This window comes from Montipora foliosa, chromosome 7 (genome assembly GCF_036669935.1).
Source record: "Montipora foliosa isolate CH-2021 chromosome 7, ASM3666993v2, whole genome shotgun sequence".
Classification (NCBI taxonomy): Eukaryota; Metazoa; Cnidaria; class Anthozoa; order Scleractinia; family Acroporidae; genus Montipora; species Montipora foliosa.
In genome coordinates, this window is record NC_090875.1 from 25,049,144 (window position 1) to 25,069,143 (window position 20,000).

Consider the following 20,000-nt stretch of genomic DNA (forward strand, 5'->3'; position numbering starts at 1 on the left):
ATCATCAATCCGAGTAGTTTTCATGTAAACTACGTCATCGCATTAGACCTGCCGGAAAAGCCAAGTTTGAATCTTGATACCGAAAAAAGTTCAACCGAAAAGACTAAACATGGACTTGAGGTTCGAGGGAACTAGAATGGATTTGTAATCATCTTTGTTGAGAACACCGACGGGACAAGAAGTGGTTAATAGAATGGTTCTCCCTTAAGTTTCAACAATTTCAGTAAACTGTACTATTTGCAAGGACTGAATCTACACAACTGTTTCACGTTAAAGCAATGTTATGGTACCGTATGAAACACCAATAATTGTCATTGATGGGGCCTAATAAGTCACCATGGCAACAAAACAGCCATGTAAAAACACCCTGTATTTTGTCTTTAAACACATCTCAACAACGAATTCAGTGACACCCGATTTTTACATGAAGCAGTGTTTTAATCCTTTGAATAGAACATTCCCTCCAAATTGACGAAACCCGTTTGAGCCACATCAAGAATGGGCCCGAATAAGAAATTTTTCCCTCAAGAATAGGTCTTAATACATCCAAAATGGGCCAGTGATGATTATTTCAGCATCCGAACATCGTATACATTGCAAGTTTTCTGCCTTTTTCATGTCCGCTAGTCGAAACCCACCCACTCCTCCCCTAACCTCAGCAACCGTGACACAACCATGTCCAGCAAGGCAATCAATCAACCCACCCCCATCCGTCCAAGAAATGACCAAGGTAAACGTGCTCTTTACTTTAATGAAAATACCCAAAAATCTGATTTAATACAGTCCATCTTTAGTTTAAAATTAACCGAAAATATCTTTAGAACGCTGCTTTTTTGTTTTGGTAACCTGCGCTCGCCCCCTTGTAGCATAACACGACTTGTTACTTTTTGATTGAATTGCAAATATTATGCTAATGCACTTCGCCTTGCCCAAAGTAATGGAAGAAGATTCAATATGGCGCCTTGACAGGCAGTTTATTTTCCAAATTTCATGTCTTCTCCCTGGAATCTGTGTCACATTAACTTTCTGTTGACTTTCTTCTCGCTGTTGTTTGCGACTGAGGAGAAGCTAATGGTGTAGAGGTTATCCGGCGCGGACAGAGAACGTCGTCGCGGCTGCTTATGTACACGTGTCGACAAACTTACCAACACTGAAACTTGGACAGCTATGTGAATGAACAAGTGAATTGCTAACGAAATCTCATGTTACTAAAGGTAACTTCAATTTTTAAGTGTCTTTTAGCTATTAGTTTTTGAAGCTGTTTTGAATTTAATAGTAGTATATTGAGTAATCATAGGCTCATAGTAAGATTAGTTCAGATTTGGGCAAATTAGCGACGATTTAGTTAATCGTATAAGGAGGCTAACCCTGATTATTTCATGGTTTAATTTTTAGGTATTCATACTGGCTGCAAAAGAGAAGATCTACTCAAAGACCCAAAGATTGAAGAACGTTTTTCAGAAGGTAAGTTGTTCTTACATGTTTGAAATGTTCAAAAACGGCGATGAGTAAAACAATAGGTGTCAGGTTGTGTCGTCCCATCGCCTTGTCGCCCCAAGTTACGTCGCCCCAACTTAAGTCTAGTGTTAGGGTTAGGGTTAGCTAGGATCCGTAACCGGTTAGGGTTAGGGTTAGGTTGGGGCGACGTAACTTGGGGCGACAAGGCGATGGGGCGACACAACCCAATAACTTTCTTTCTCTTACTAAAAAAATGTGATGCAATTTACTTTCCTTCCCTCCCGGTCTGGAACATATTTCGTGTTCATAATCAACTCAAAGTATATCTAAGATGGTAACTGTACCCGAATTGATGCACTTAAAATAATGATCCTGTTCTTACATGTTTAGATACTGTTCCATTCGTGAGATGACAAGGAACAAGAGGCACGTCAAGAACAAAGATCAATACAATATTATCAAAAAGAGGTAAGAATTCAGTGTTCTTTAAATCAAAAATATAAACATTCGAGGAGCAGAGAGAAAAAGGACGATTTCACGGGTTGATATGCACCACAGATATTTCTTCCGCGTTTACATCCTGCAAGCAGCTGAGTGCATTTGGTATCTGTCCTAGAAAATAGGAAATCTCCTTTTTCTTTCCGGTTTAACAAGGAACCTATATAGCAGTAACGTGCCCTGTTCGTAGATTACTCTGTCTAGGACTAGAGACGTCGTTAAAATAGCAATTTTCCCTTAACCAAAATTACTCTATTTCAGTTTTTCCCCACGATAAATTGAAAAAAAAAATCAGAACAAAAATTTTCTTAGTTCATATTTTCCAAGAAGTGGATAACAAAACCTCGATCTTAATTATCACAATTTTTAGGGCAGGAAAACAATGTTGTAGCCTTTCTTAACAAACCATTTTATTTTGCTGCAGGGAAGAAACCGGTCAGCCGGAGGTCCACGAGACAAGCAAGAGAGGAACAGGATCATATCAGTGAAATAGAAGAAGAGGGATGCAGAGGTAGCATAATTAGATCAGTTAAATATTACCGTATTCACTTGTGGTAAGGCCTCACTGCTTTAATACCTGCGTCGTTAACGTAAGAGTTAGGAGCGCAATAAGAACGCGGGCATAAGCTTAGACCAATCCCCGCCCCCCTCCCCCACCATCCCAACAAGAAGCACCCATGTCAAACCTAGGGGACCTTAGAGAACGTGGTATCAGTGTCAAACTCAATATTTTCAACCATTTCAATATCGCATAGGTTGCAAGGAAGATGGACATCGAGCATACAAAATATACTCACTCAAGGTTTTCAGAACTTATTCAATTTCTGGATGTCGCTTGGAGTTAAGGAAAAATAAATTCTAGTGATCACAGATTACAAGCCATGACGAAATGAGAGGTTTATTCAACGCGGCCATTCAACAAACAGAAAAAATGAGAGTGCATGGTAGATCAGTTTTTTCCTTGTCTATCCAAAATGGTATCATTTCAGAATTAAATCAAATTGAAGTCACATCTTGGATCTTTTTACCCATTACGGCTCAAAAAGGGAATTTGCAGATACCTCATAGGGTTCTCTTTTCAACCTCTAATTTCATTGGGGATTCGATCCTAGCCGCGCGCGTTAGCTGCACGCAAGTCACGCCCGTTAGCTGCAAGGTCGCGTTTTTATGCGAGTGAGGCATAAATATTACGGGTTAATACGGTAATCTATCACCGAATACCACCGAATTCTACGACAGTAAGATTTAAGTTTTGATACAGTGCAACCTAAGATATATCTAACTTTTAGGTATAATCAATAGGTCTACCAACAAATGCTTTTCGAATTTATACTACGCTTGCTTATGCTCTCCAGCCTTCGATTTTTTTTTTGTTACGCAAGCGATTTTTGGAACTCACAATATAGTTTTCTTAAAAGGCGTTCGTTTTCCCAGGCCGAGTAACGACCACTTTAACCTCAAATTTGACTCTCTTCCTATCGAGACAGGACTCCTTGACAAATACAAATACGAAACCCGACATTAGCACTTCAACGAAAACTGAAAATCAAAAAACCGATGAAAATGGACACTAACGACATTCATTCCTACAACAGACTCGCAACTGACATTGGGTGTATCACAGCCACAAAAAAAAACTCTTTCATGTACTACCAACTCGAATGGTGTAAAGTGCAGGCTAGGGTTGCCGGTCAATGTTTCACCATAGCTGAAACAACCCAGACCTTTACAAAAAGGCTACCCTTGGCCTTAAACATTATCTAAAGCATAGTGTTTAGGCCTAATGATAGCATTGGTAGAGGTTTGTGTTGTTTCAGCTGGTGAAACAATGACCTGCAACCAGCAACGTGCAGTTTACACCCTCCACTACCAACTTCAACTACGTACACGATCCCGATGATCCTCTTGTGTTTTGTTTGGGTTTCTGACTTTAGGATCCGTCAATTTCAAGTCCACTTATCCCCTCGGACATTGGTCTTTTTCAGTAATGTTGCAAATACCCCACAGTAGGCCCAGCTAATTCGTTCAAATTACGACGTTGGGGCTTTTGGAAGAGTGTAAGACAAACAACAACCAACAACAAATAATAAATAATATTATTCAACGAAATGAAAGCTACGACAAATTTATTTCAAAATTCTCAAGCAGCTGAAGAAGGTTCTCTGAGCGGAGGCAACAATTCTTACACACAAGTTGTCGAATTTTCCAATGTTCTGTGAAAACGACGAACTACTCACTACAGGTAAAATAAATGTTGCTAGTGCTAATCACCCTTACTTGCAGTCGAGGACTGAATTGCGAAGGGCGCGGCTCACGACATCGGGCTGAAAGCATACAAAGGCGCCTCTGGCTGCCGCTATACAGCCCATGTTTGATGTCGGAGCACAGCACCACAGCTAGATGTTAATTAGCTGTGAGTCGATTTTGATGAGGGAGGAAAACCGGAGTACCCGGAGAAAAACCCTCGAGTCAGGTTGAGATCGACTGAAACTCAGCCCACATGCTGGCTGAGGCCAGAATTGAACCCCGGCTCGCAGTGGTGGGAGGCCCGCTAGATAACCACTAAGCCACCCTGACACCCGTTCAGGGACTCGGTTCATTGGTTAACAACTGAGTTAAAGACCTTTACAGCTTCGACTTTTTTCAACCAAGATTTCTCGAATTTTAAAGCATTCCCCACAAACGAAACTAAGCTTCGCTTCGTTCCGCCATGTTCGCACGTGGAAACAACAGTTCGCCCAACATAGGAATATTTTTGTACTTGTTGGTGTTGGGGTGATGGGTGGTTAGGATCCGTTCTACCTGAAACAATTCTTTTTCAAGTTTTTAATTTCTATATTTGGAGCAATCACTTAGTTTGAAATAAGCAACGCTGCTTTTGACGTTGCCTCACGCCTGGTTTAATCCATTTGCAAATGCCCCACCCTGGAGAAGAAAAAAATTACTGAAAAATGCCCAACATATGCCCGGGGATTAGATGACGGTTCTTGGAATTGACGGAGCCATCTGAGACTGACAAACACTTTATCATCATCTTGACATCACTTATAGACTGATCTTGATTCGAACTACAGTTTACGAAGAACTGCATCAACGCTATTAAGTCTGTGCAAATACTGACTGAATGCCTGATTGGTTGATTGATTGACAGACTGATTGACTGATTGATTGACTGATTGCTGATTGATTGATTGATTGATTGATTGATTGACTGACATAGTGACTAATTGCTTGACTGAGATAGTGACTGATTGCTTGACACAGTGATAGACTGATTGACTGATTGATTGCTTGGCTGCATGATTGCTTCATAGCTTGACTGATTTTGACTGCTTGACAGACTGTATGACAGACTGATTGATTGATTGATTAATTGATTGATTGATTGATTGATTGATTGACTGGCTGACTGATTAATTTGTTACTGCTTGACAGACTGATTGACTGATTGACATACTGATTGACTGATTGATTGATTGATTGATTGAATGATTGATTAATTGACTGGCTGACTGACTGATTGATTGACTGACATAGTGACTGATTGCTTGACTGACATAGTGACTGATTGCTTGACATTGTGATTGACTGATTGACTGATTGACTTATTGCTTGATTGCTTGGCTGCATGATTGCTTCACTGCATGATTGCTTCATTGCTTGACTGATTGACTGCCTTGACTGATTGCTTGGCTGCTTGATTGCTTCATTGCTTGACTGGTTAACTGATTAACTGATTGTTACTGATTGACAGAGTGATTGATTGATTGACTGATTGACTGATTGACTGGCTGACTGACTGACATAGTGACTGATTGCTTGACATATTGACTGATTGACTGATTGTCTGATTGCTTCATTGCTTAACTGATTGTTACTGCTTGTTACTGCTTGACAGACTAATTGATTGATTGATTGATTGATTGGCTGAGTGATTGATTGATTGACTGACATAGGGACTAATTGCTTGACTGAGATAGTGACTGATTGCTTGACACAGTGATAGACTGATTGACTGATTGATTGCTTGGCTGCATGATTGCTTCATAGCTTGACTGATTGTGACTGCTTGACAGACTGCTTGACAGACTGATTGATTGATTGATTAATTGTTTGACTGGCTGACTGATTAATTTCTTACTGCTTGACAGACTGATTGACAAACTGATTGTTTGATTGATTGACTGGCTGACTGATTAATTTCTTACTGCTTGACAGACTGATTGACTGATTGACAGACTGATTGTTTGATTGATTGATTGATTGATTGATTGACTGATTGCTTCATTGCTTGACTGACTGCTACTGATTGACAGACTGATTGACAGACTGATTGATTGATTTATTGACTGACTGATTGATTGATTTATTGACTGACTGACTGATTGATTGACTCACAGAGTGACTGATTGCTTGACATTGTGATTGACCGATTGACTGATTGCTTGGCTGCATGATTGCTTCACTGCATGGTTGCTTCATTACTTGACTGATTGACTGATTGATACTGATTGACAGACTGCTTGATTGATTGATTGACTGGCTGACTGATTGACTGATTGACTGATTGATTGACTGACATAGTGACTAATTACTTGACATTGTGACTGATTGATTGCTAGCTTGCCTGATTGCTTGGCTGCTTGGCTGCATGATTGCTTGACTGGTTAACTGATTGACTGATTGTTACTGATTGACAGACTGCTTGACACTGATTGACAAACTGCTCTATTGATTGATTGATTGATTGATTGATCGACTGGCTGACTGACTGATTGACTGGATGACTGATTGATTGACTGACTATTGACTGCTTCAGTGACATAGTGACTGATTACTTGACATTGTGATTGATTACTTGACATTGTCATTGACTGATTGACTGATTGCTTGATTGCTTGGCTGCATGATTGCTTCATTGCTTGATTGCTTGAGTGATTGACTGATTGTTACTGATTGACACTGATTGACAGACTGCTTGACAGACTGCTTGATTGATTGATTGATTGATTGACTGGCTGGCTGGCTGACTGGCTGGCTGACTGGCTGGCTGACTGGCTGGCTGACTGATTGACTGATTGATTGACTGACATAGTGACTAATTACTTAACATAGCGACTGATTACTTGACATAGTGACTGATTGATTGCTAGCTTGCCTGATTGCTTGGCTGCATGATTGCTTTACTGATTGACAGACTGATTGACACTGATTGACACTGATTGAAAGATTGCTTGATTGATTGCTTGATTGATTGATTGATTGATTGATTGATTGATTGATTGATTGATTGATTGATTGATTGATTGACTGGCTGGCTGACTGACTGACTGATTGACTAGCTGACTGGCTGACTGGCCGACTGATTGATTGACTGACATAGTGACTGCTTGCTTGCTTGCTTGATTGCTTGATTGATTGATTGATTGACTGATTGACTGATTGACTGATTGACTGACTGATTCCCTGACTGACCCATCGACCTATCGACCCATCGACCCATCGACCCTTTCTAAAGAATAAGATGGGGAGTAAAACACGAAAATTTGTTTTTATCAAACGAGTTGCCGAACTGGTAAATTAACCACCGTAAGAAAAATCTCTGAGCTAAAGTTTCGAACCTTAGCCGGTTGTCAGAGCAAATTGTGTCCTCACACTTAACACACTATGCTTGACAAAGAATTCGCTTTAACCAACCAAACACGAATTGCCAGCTATCGCTCAAAATATCGTCGTCATCATCGTTATTAGAACCTCGTGCATTATTTCAAACCTTACAACCCAAACAACCCGGGTCATCATGTAGTTGTTGAGACAAAATCATGGCACACAGTCAAATCACTACCATCGTTCAGCAAAGAGAGTAATCATGCAAATGAAGTTTTCCGTACTTTCAGTTTCTCCTATGCATTGTTATCCCTAACAGTGAAGGCCTCCAAGCGCTTAAATATTTTTTTTCGATCAAGGTACCGTTACAAAAACCAAGCTCGGAAACATTACTTCGTCTGGCGTAACTGGTTCTGACACTCAAATGTTTTGCTGACAACTACTACGAACAAATCTTCGGTGTTGCAATGGGAACCAAATGGGACCTGGCTACGCAAACCTTTTCATAGATTATTTTGAAAACAAATTTGTATCTTAGTACAATGGACCAAACCAAATCTGTATGAACGTTGCATCAATGACAGCCAAGCTGGAACTTTCATATGCGCCCAAAAGACCTTTTTATCGATACGGCGGCTATTTTGTATTCCATTGTTTCAAAATAGCTATTATGGAATTCTCAGGGGGCAAATGCATACTGATTTGCCTTCTGAGCATCCCGTAATAGCTATTTAAAACAATAGGGAATTCAAAATGTCGCCGTATCGGTAAAAAGGTGTATTTCTCAATCGGCCATTTCCGAGTTGCTGTTTGTCTGGTTTCGAAGTGAGTCTTGGTGCTCAACTATTGTAAGGGAAATGAGTTTGATTTGCATAAGAATCCGCAACTCATTTGCATTTGAATGGTTGTGCACCAGGACTCGCTTTGAGACTGAGGCATGCAGCAACTCGGAAATGGGCTATTTGCTCTGAGGAACGACTTACGCTCGAAACGTCAACTCGGAAATCTTTCTTATGGTGGTTAAGTTGCTTTTATCAACTCGTTCACCCACCCACCCACCTACTCTGCTTACAATAGACAGGTCACAGGTCGAACGAACGAACGAACGAACGAACGAACGAACGAGGCTTGCTTGAAACTGCTTATAACATTAGTTCTCGGCCATACCTAGCATCTTTCAAATGCCAGATTTTAAGAAAATTAAAACATTAAGTTTTCGTATTATAGTGTTTATTGACCATATTTCACACGTAAGATATTCAATTTTTTGTCAATGAAAATAAGGAATGTGTTCCAAATACTGGCTTCTTTAATATGCTGTTCTTGAGTTTACGAAAAGTAATTTTCTTTTCAATTTTAAATTTCCCGGGAGGTTCTCTAATTAAGATTTGGGAGTAAAGTTAATATTCATGTTTCATTAGGTTTTTAATAAACTTATGGCGAACCTGAGGCACTATTTATCTACAAGGATCAAGTATGTTAGATATATCTGGGTTGCACTGTTTGTATCAGCAAGCTTAAGTTTTATAACGGTACAATTCCCGCTTTCTTTCGTTCCATTGCATTGCAGTTCTCTTTAGCGCGCAAATTCCATGCTTTCGTTGTAATCCTTTTAGGTTTTGCGAAATAAGTCGCTTGTTTCCCGCGCAAATTGTACCGTTTGTCTTTGTTTAAAAGAAAACCACCTCTCCTACAGTAAATAAGCGTTAAATTGTTAAAAATACTGTCATCGTTGGGTAAAACGGATATGAATTTAAACATTTAGTGAAGATTCGATTTTTGGTTTTTTTGGTGTTTAGTTTTAAAATCTGAACACCAAAAGGAGCATTTATCTAATCTTTTTCTCAAATGGTTAAATTGAATTTCCCTTTTGTCCGACAACCTTTACAATATGGCAGTATTTTCAGCAATTTTAACCTAAATTTGTTTTGCGAGGTGGTTTTCTACATGTCTTGCTGATTCAAATTTACAAATTCATTCTAATCATTGAATTGTCGATCCTTTTTACTTGACGTGACCTTGGTTAACCTTCGCAAATTTTCCCGCCAAAAAACTTAGAAAAAATACGGCGTCCCCAATACGCATGCGCCGTTTTTTTTTAAAAAAAAAATCAGATAACACCCATTATACTTTGTAGTACATAATTGAGACTTGTTATTTTATGGAACAAATAAAAAGATGCAATAAACATTTTCAGGCTTTATTGTTTTGTGTATTCAATTCTTAGTGTTCAATAAATAATGACTAATACTTTTCATTTCTAAGTGAACATGGTTTTTTTTTAAAAAAGTTGGCGCATGCGTACTTTAAGCGCCCGTACTTTTTCTAAGTTTTTTGGCGGGAAAATTTAACACAATTTGCACAGAGCCTACCCTGGTAACTTTTGCGAAAAAAATATTTATAAGGACTTGCCTTTCAAAATCTTATTGAGTAAAAACATACTATCTCGTGCAAGGAAAACTAGCTAAACTTGATTTCAATTCGCTACAACACTTCAGAAAAAATTAAATTCTTGCTCGAGATGGTATGTATACGATGAGGATCTTAAATCAACATGGCAAGCTAGGAAATTGTCGACAAGTGGAAAAATGCCAGCCTTAATTAGCTAACCTAAGATTCTGAGAACGCTTATGCGCATAGTTTAGCCTTGGCAAAAATGCCGAAAACCAATTTTCAAAAAAAGTACGCGCCTTCGCACTTGTTTCTAAGAAATCTTTCAGCTTTGGGATTTGCAATCTTCTCAATACTTGCCATATTGATATTTAAGATGATCGTTTCTACTGGACAATGACTGAACGAAAAAACTACGGAAATTTGAAATTCGCGCAAAGCAGAAAACACCTGCCGAAGCATTTGATTTTGCAGCGCTTGAAAGGTAGGCGCTTATGCATCCCCCGAGCTTTTTGATATCCAGTAGAAAAGGTCTTCCTCAAAAATGAACATAAAAACCCAATGACAGTTTACGATCTTTGAAGCCACTAGCGTTAAAAAAGAAGCGAGCCTGGATTTTCCTACTTCTCCTTTTGTAGCAATGGACCTCTTCAACCGAAAAGAATCAGTTAACCAAGTTAAACAGACAAACTCAATAACTTTAATTGCTACTTCGTTTAACATAGTCAAAAAGAAAGTGATAAAGGTTTTGATAGTTTAGATGGTTGGATGACTGTCCGCCATCTTTATCAAAACTAACCAGAGGAATATCATGGAAAGTTAATTATGTGATCTTGTGTCTCAGAATTTGAATGCACTCTTGCGCGTTCTACAATTGTCTGTGTCTTGATGTTCGGATGTACGCATCATATAGACCTGCGTCGTACTGTTTGTATGCGCTCTGGTGATTCTGTCAACCCGTCTGTTTGTATTCATGTGTGCCTATGTACTATTGTGCGCCTATGTCTCAGTCTTTGTATCTATTCTTGCGGGCATGTGGCTAACTGTTTTTGTATACTTTGATGACCTGTCTTAGTGACCTAAAGTAGAGAAACTGATCTTTACAATAAGTTTCAGTTAATCTATACAAGGTCATAATTAACTTTCCATGACATTCACCTGGCGAGTTTTGATCCAAACTGTCAACACTCATTTCATTATTTTTCTTTGGCTATGTTAAACGAACTAGAAATTAAAATTATTGAATTTTCTACCCTGATGAATTTCTTCAACAGACAAACTCAAACAAACCAAGCCGAATTAAAATGATTACTATTCCCAGTGAAGCGAATAATCACTTTGTGTGATTCAGTTTTTGACACTTTTTAACGAATCTATACGACACCACCGTCCTAGCAAAATTATTTTTATATTTCGTGAACTTGAAGGATTTAGAGAAGAAACTGCGTTTAACTACTACTGAACAATCCTCATAATCGCAGAGAGCTTTTACCTCTTAAATCTGGCATGGAAAAAGAACTTATTTATTTCTTTAACGTGTCACTTAATTGTTTAATGTTTAAAACGTTAACTGCGAGAAAGAATTATTGTTTAAGTTCCGACGAAAATCGTAAATAGAACGTTTGCTTTATTTCCGTCGTTAACATCATCATCGTTATCGTCACTGAGGACGCAGTGTGGCTCAGTGATCAGGGTGCTTGAATCTTGCGATCTAACATTCAAGACCCGTTTTGAACACTCATTGAATTTGATCCTAGTAGTCCCTGGTTTAACTCCTCGGCTGCAGTTTTAAATAGCCAACTGGTTTGCCTCCAGCCAGTTGTTGTTCTGTTCTGTTCTGCCATTTCTTTGACCTTGAAAAGCCCGTATGGGGAGTGGTCAACTAATTATGTATTGTGTGTCGTCATCATTATCATCGATGTCGTCGTCATTGCGTAAATCTTACGTGCAAAACGAAGTAATTGCTTTTTTACTTGGTCAAAAAATCATTTAATTTTTAAAACCGAAAAAAAGCGATTGTTTTTCTAAGCCAGTTATGAAATTGAAAGTATTACGAGTTAAACCAACAGTGAAGCCTACTTCACGTATCGCCAAATTTAATATTAATTCGAGATGATTTGCCTTTTTCTTATTTTTTTTTTTTGCGTGTATCTTACCTAAATTTCTAATTCAAGTTTAAGTTGCCGTTTATCTTTAAACTTACGCTTTTTAATGCAAAAATTCAGACAGTCATTTGACCAATGAGCCAGCTGTGAGAGGTGTAAGTCTACTCTTTGTATGACATCACAAAAGTTCTTTGCAATAAAGAAATCATTTTGCAAATGACATATCAAGGGTTGACTCTTGCCTCTCCAAGCTCGGCCAGCAGATCAAATGAATTCTACTTTCGAGAACTTTAGACTTAAACTTAACTTATACTTAAACCTCGAGGAGGAGGAGATTAAAAACGCTTTTTCAATCAGCAGAGAGGTTTATAGAAGCATCAAAATAATATTGTGGGTTTACTCCACTTTAAATAAGGCTTGGTTTGTTTTTGCGGTCTGGTTAACTTCCCCCTTTTGACCAACAAGACAATGTCTCGTCAACTTGACTTCATTTCAAGTACTTATAACAAAAGTCGTTGTGACCTAAGTGTTCGCTTTTAATGCCAACCGAGGTGCCGATGAATAAGATGTATAAGATGATCACTCGACAGTCTTGTCCAGGAGATACAGTCCACGCATGAAAAGAAGCCAAAAGGAAAATACGCAATCGGATCAACCACCAGTTTGTGAGCGTGTGTTATCAATTGTTGAAACTGCTATCATCGGGATCATCATCAACATCATTGTTGCCGTTGTTGTCGTCATCGTCATCATCACCATTATCATCATCATTAATATCGTCCTCATCGTCGTCGTCGTCATTATCACGTTCTTTATATCATCGTCATCGTCATCATTATCGTTATGGTCGTCGATATCATCTCATCGTCGTCGTCATCGTCATCATCATCACGATCATTATCATCGTTCCTTTCATCATCATCATCATCATCGTCGTCGTCGTTATCATTATCATCGTCCTTATCATTATCATCGTCATCAACGTCATCGTCGTGGTCGTCGTCATTGTCATCGTCATTATTATAACTGTTGTCGTCGTCTCATCTGACGACTGTCACTATTGCGCTGGAAAAACCGCAAAATAGTGTTTTAAAAAGACCCAAAAAGTGCTTAAATAGTGCTCGAATTTTAAAAAGATGCTCGAAATTTAGAAATAGTGCTCAAAAGTTTCTGAAATATTTGAAACATTTCCTTGGAGATTCTTATCAGTGTGCCTATTTTTTAGCAAATAATTGGCCTTTCGTTGTCTGCAAATGTTCAGAGTATTTTTCGAGCAAAGAAAATACTTACATTTCACATGTTTTGAAGACTGACATGGTTTCAATTTGCCTTACATCAAACATAACACTGACGCAAGCAATTTCCACAATATAACATTTTGTGCGTTCAATGATTCAATAATTGAATTTCACGAAAATAATTTTGGTCTGCTGAAAACTCTTCTTCAAGATAAAATGTTGCTCTGAACTTGACCGGAATACGAAAAAAATTCAGATGTTTCTTAAAATGTGGAGGAATGCTCAATTTTTGCTCAAAAAGCCAAAAAATGCTCAGAGTGCTCGAAATGGAAGACGATATCTTAAAATCACAACGTGCTAAAAAAAGTACTTAAAGTGCCCAGCGCAATCGTGACAGGCCTAGTCATCATCATCATCATTATTATCATCGTCGACATCGTTTTATTATCGGCGTAGTCGTCATCTTTGTCGTCGTCTTCAACGTTGTCGTTATTATCACTATTGTCATCGTCATTTTAGTCAACGTAGTCGTAGTTGTCATCAGCAGTATCATCTCTGGTGCACCGCTGGAGTTTGGAATGTTGTATATTTACGTGATCTCGGCATCGTCTTCTGTTGGCGTGGCGTGTGAGTCGATATGCCAGTGACAGTCTCTGTGGAACCTGACGGAGAGATGTGAAGTGACACCGGATTTTGTCGAGTTACGGCACTGATCGCTACTGCTCACTTCCAGCAGACACTAGAAGATAATAGTCTCGCACCAGGCAGCACGAATTTCCCAGATGACACAGACCTCTACTGTAGGCGTCTTTGAGGTGGGATGAGGAGCAAAGGGCGATGTAAGATGGCTGATGTATTCATTGTTTACTAGAGACCACCTGACTAAACAGTAGTTCTTTTGGCAACCAAATACCGGACAGGAAAAGGACAGCGACAACATGCTGTGGTTTTTAGTGCATTCCAGAAAGTCGTCGTCCTCGGCGTCGGCTGGTGTTACCTTTTTGTCGGCATTAATAGCGAACACTTATTTCAGTAAATTCTCCAAACGACCCTTATTCTAAGTACATTAAAACAAAGTCTTTTAAGGTGGCTCAAACGAGATTTCAACAATTAGGAGGGATAGTCCTATTCAAAGGATGAATTCTACAAAACTGTTTCATGCGACAGCGACGTAATGGTACCAAATACAACAACAAGAATTGCTTGGCAAGATCCTTTCATTAACGTGACGAAATAAGTCCCCATGACAACAAAACTGTTATGTAAAAACACCCTTTATTTTGCCTTCGGTCGCTTTCATCTCAAAAACAAACTAGGTGATTCCCTTTTTTATAGCTGTAAAGTGACAAGCAGGCTAAGATAAAATTTATGGCAAAGTTAAAAAAATTCTCTGGAGCGGATTCAGAGCCACCTTAAAAATTGTCCATGTGTAGGTAGGTGGCTATGAAATTACTCCAGATAATTTTTTAAACTTTACAGGAAGTTTTATCATCGTCTGCTTATCACTTTCTAGCAATAAAAATTGGAGGTTACCGAGATCGTTTTTGAGATGTAAGCTTTTGAAGACAAAATGAAGGAAGTTTTTACGTGGTTGTTTTGTTGCCATGGTGACTTATTACGTCACATAGATAAAAGCATCTTGTTAAGCAATTATTGGTGTTTTATATGGTACCGTGACATTGCCTTCACGTAAAACAGTTGGGTAGATTCAACTCTTCCAAAAAGTACAGCTTATTGAAAGTGCTGAAACTATTTTGAGCCTCCTTAAATAACTTTTCGCCTATTTTAGGCTAGAATCAAATAAGTCCCAATCCATTTCAAAAAGGCTCGTCTCGTAAACTGGACATTGGATATTTATACTCTTATAACTTAAAACTAAACTAGCCAACAAGCAGACATCAAAGGAGATATTGGCAATTTATCGAAGTAGGCTTAAATTTACAGCAACAACAAAAAAATGCAAGTTGCGATTCAACACGAAAGCGCAATACAAAGTGGACAGAGCTCCAAGTTTCTGAAGTGTCTGGTGTAATCCACTGCGCTCGCTTGTTTTTCATGTACTCTTGTGTCCTTATTTTCTTCGCGTTGGTTTGTTCTCACGTCCGTTGCGTCAGTGTCTAATTGTTTTTGAGTACTTTCGTGTGCCTGTGTCTACGTATTTGTAAGCACTCACGTGCACCCTAGTGTTAGTGTTTTCTATTTACTATAATGTGCCCGTGTTTTAGTGTTTGTTTATACACGTGTTTGCTGGTGTCTTGTTTGTATTTACTGCTGTTCGGTCGAGTCGTAGTTTTTAAGTACTGTTGCGAGCCTGTGTCTACCTGTTTGTATGTGTTCTTGTCTCTTACTTGTTTGTTGCAAATAATCTTGTGAACTTGCGTCTTATTGTTTGTTTGTACTCTTGTGCGTCGCTGTCTTCAAGGTTTATACCTGTGTCAGTGTTTGTAAGTACTTTTGAGCGCATGTTTGTTTGAAGACACTCTCGTGCGCCCCTTTCTTAGACGTCTTATGTACTTATGTGCGCCTGTGTCTTGTCTTGTAGTCTTGAAATACCGTATCTTATTGTTGGTATATGCTCTTGTGCACCTGATGGTCTGTGTCTACATATTTGTATGGTATGTCTTGGTGCGCGTATGTTCTTTTGTGCGTCTGAGCCTCATTAATTGTTTGTTTGTATGTACTCCTGTGCGCCTATGTCACCGTATTTTTATGCATTTTTGTGCGCGTTTGTCTCAGTGTTTTTGTGTACTTTTGTGCACTTGTCTTAGTGTTTGTATGTACTCTTATGCGCGTGTCTTAGTATCTTTATCTACTCTTATACAAGTATGTCTTAGTATTTGTCTCTACCCTTGTGCGCATTAGTCGTGGTGCTTGTGTGTACTCTTGCGCGCCTGTGTCTAAGTGTTTTTATGTTCTCGTATGCGCCTGTCATAGTCTGTGGTAGTTGTTGAATAATGCACGTACTTGATCGCAGAAATAAGCAATGCAGCGCGATTGGTTCAAATTTAGCTTATTACCTACTAATTGCCAATGCCTTCTTGATTTCAAGACTGTCGGTGCTTTAACTAACGGCTTCTAATAAACGTTTGAAATTCAGCATTGAGCGATCATCTTAGAACATTTTCAAATCGCGATTTTTTTTGTGCGGAAAAGGCGCCGGAGAATAATCAAGTCGCACCGAGACTGGAATAAATACTCCGAACGAAAACGCGAAATTTTGCAATAATTAGCTGCAATAGCTGCAATAGTTTCAAGGCATGATCGACTCAATGCTGTTAATGGTGGCTTAGAAAGAGATACTCTTAAGTGTTTCAGCTCTGATCCAATGCATACTGCTTGTTCCTCTTTGCTCCCTTAACTTTCATCTTGTCTGAACTAATCCACACTGTCCAATGAGACATGATCCTTCTTCTTGAGAGCTGACAGCGACTCCATTCTCACAACGCTTTGACAAGTTACTAAGCCACCATTAAAAATAATAAGAGATACAGTAAAGTTCTTAGCTTTTTCGACTCGCCTACTGATTAGTCCATATGGATTTCCTATCTTTCTTGAGGTCGATGTCCAATTTCATGATCCCCTGAAAAATAAATCAGAAATAAAATTGATCAGATGGGACGAGAAAAAAAAAATTATTTTAAATATATTAAATAAATCGCGCGAGTTTCTGAAAACCGATGTTCCTAAATTAAGTAATATGTACCTTGAAATTGCCAATTTGTTTGCTATGTTTTCCATCGTCTGAGTCCTCTCGTGAACGACATCTTCCTGTGAACAGAATTAATGAGAGATACGTTAAATAGTGTAAAATCAAAGCTTTGAGGGTCTTTGCCTAGTATAACGATGTATAATTTTGTCGCACTTGGACACGAATTTTAACTGCATTTGCACCAGGAATTGTAACTTGTACAATTAGTGCTGCGAAATTTTAACGAAATTTTCGGCAAACATTTTCTCTATATAATGCGTGGGAAATTTCGAAAAACGAAAAAAATTCTATTAGGCTAACATTATTTTGCAACATTATTGGCGACTTGAAAGCACATGTTGAACTTCACGATACAACGTTCTTTGCTTCGCTCAATGTTAAACCTGGTCGAAAGAAAAAAACTCCTGCAATGCAACTAAGGCAGCTAATACTTACTTGCAAATACAGCGCTCGGAGACTTTCTCCTTTCCATTTGGTCAAAATATCTGTCCGACTCTCCTTCAGAAAACAAAGCGTTGAGCCAAAATGGAAGACGTCCTTACGCAACGAATGCCACGTTGAAAATGAAGTATTTTGCATATTTTGATGAATAATGTATGAGAATACAGGAACCAATGATCGACAATGACGTCAAAATGTCCATTGGCGCGTGCCTACATGCTGAAAAAAAAAAAAATTTAAGACATAGGTCTGCAATGCGTGCATAACATCAAAATTTCCCCATGTATGCATAGCTACAGTAGGTAAAGTGCAGACAAAATCGTAAAAAGGCTGATTTGATTTTGTTAACAAAAGATTTTTTATCGAAATGTTATATTTACCAGGCATCACAAATTAATTAAACTTCCCGACTTACTTTTCTTTAAAGGGTGAAATTTGCTCAAAAGAGCGCTACCGCCAAGTAAACCCTCCGTCTGCAAAATATACTTGTCCATTATTGCTCGCTAATGTGATTCATGGATCTTTGTATACACGTCACAAGTTGTCTCCTTAAGCCGTCATGTGACGCATACACAAAGAAACGTGAATCTCATTATCTAACCGTGTTCGACAACGCTCGATGCATGCTTGGGACTAAAACGAAGCACCGCCGCGCTCTTTAGAGCAAACGAAACAGTTCCTAACTCAATGACAACATAAAAAAGTAATTGTTACTTACCAATATTGCCAAAGTTTTGAACATTAGACCAGTTATTCCTGTCTGGATAAACCCCAGAATAAAATGAAACCCTTGTGTAATGAGCATGCGCAGATATTTACGCATGCTGATCGTGGAGACAAACGCTGACAGTTCTGAGCCCGATGTACACCAGAAATTACGATAGTGTATTCTTATTGTATTATTTTATCTTATATTTATACTTTCCTTGTTTCTCTGTGTTTAACTTAGAAAACATTCTTTGAAAAAGGTGACACCTTTTAAGCGCCTTTCAACGTTTCAGGTTAGCTACGTTCCTATTTTTGTGTCTAATGTTCAAGTAAAACACTACCATTCTGATCTTCTCTCAAAAGTGTGCGAGGCATGCCTTTGCAAGAAACTCCACTGACATAATCTGAGCCCGCAATATAAATCAAACATAAGATTGCGCTTCGAGAGTGTTAACTCTTCTTAGATCAGTTTTTTTGTAAACGAACAAACAAGTTAAATTACGCAAACTCTACACAACCGCTGTTTCCCTGCTAAAACAGAAGTGAAATCCTTATTGCCTACTCTTGAATAGACACAACTTCCATTTCAGTACTGTCTCTTTCTCACTCTTGTTTAGGGAGCATGCCTTTCCTGAAAAGCCCGCTGACAATATTTGAGCCCACGTTCAATGGTTTTTATCCGTTTCTTCTACAGCGAACAGTTGACCCTTTTTCCTTTCCTTGTAAAATATGAGTTGATCATTGGTTTTTTCCGTAGGAGCATGTTTTTTGTTGTGAACCTGCTGACAATTTTTGAGCCCGCGTTATAAATGCTTGTCATGTCTTACGGCTTCAGTGACGATCGTGCCTCTTTTGTTAAATTTACAGAAAATGATCAAGCCTCAAGATGAATTACGTATTCATGAATTCATACTACTCTGGTTTGAAGATTTGTTACAAAATTTACCACCCAATGCTTGGACACTCGTACCTGGTGTCTTGATTTTAAGACCACCTCTGACGAAGACACAAGGCGGATCTGCCCAGATGTTTGTTGGTGAATCGTAACTTTCAATGTTTGATTTATTTACCTTCAAACCTGAGAAGCATCGAGCCCCGTTTGATGGTCAACCTGGTTGTAATGAGGACTTTTATCTCATTACAACCAATCACGGATATGCGCGTTTGCCTTGTTTCTTTTTGTCTTGTCCGGAAGACGACAGAATGTTTTAGTACAAAACTATTTTAAATTTAGATCACGAGACTGAAGCGAGATTTGCAGTTTAAATAGACCAATTTCGATATATTAAATATTAGTCCTAAACAAAAGACATCATCTCGAGGCTCTGGGAAATAAATATAAGGATTTGTATGAGTTTATTCCCCAGAGCCTCGAGATGATGCCTTTTGTTTAGGACTGAATTTTAATATATCGAAAGTGGTCTATTCACTTGCGCTTCGCTTCTTTTCAAGATTACCTCAAGCGCAGAAAAGGTGAAGTTTACAGCGGAGAATTCATTCATACTTTGCAATGGTTGATGTTCCTGATTCATTCTTCAGACGCAATGCGTTAAAAGAAATGATTAGTTGAAAAGTTTCCAGACAAGCCCTTATTCAGCCTCGTTTTCAAATTGAGGCTGAGGTTCAAACGTTTGAGAAGTCTTTGCCATTTTATGATGTAAACTCAAAAATATGACATTATACTCCAAGCTACAACAAAAAAATGTTATCAAAAGTCTTACTCAGAGATTCCTTATTGAGTTCTTAATAACCAATGATTAGACAAAGGGGGGAAAAGGGACAACATGACAACGTAACCTTTTCTATTTTAAATATCTGACCTCAACATTTAAGTAAGATCATACC

At 38.6% G+C, this 20,000-nt stretch overlaps 2 long non-coding RNA genes across 2 annotated transcripts; one reads left to right on the forward strand and one right to left on the reverse strand.

Moving 5' to 3' along the window:
* The first annotated feature begins 949 nt into the window (after positions 1-949).
* Positions 950-1,927, forward strand: LOC138011540 (uncharacterized). The gene is made up of 3 exons (XR_011124737.1): positions 950-1,214; positions 1,396-1,464; positions 1,849-1,927. It is a non-coding gene; the product is annotated as an uncharacterized lncRNA (long non-coding RNA).
* A 12,657-nt stretch (positions 1,928-14,584) lies between these two features.
* On the reverse strand, positions 14,585-17,660 carry LOC138010515 (uncharacterized). Its single transcript, XR_011124488.1, has 3 exons — positions 17,442-17,660; positions 17,001-17,065; positions 14,585-16,877 (listed from the first exon to the last, which is right to left on the reverse strand). It is a non-coding gene; the product is annotated as an uncharacterized lncRNA (long non-coding RNA).
* Positions 17,661-20,000: the final 2,340 nt, after the last annotated feature.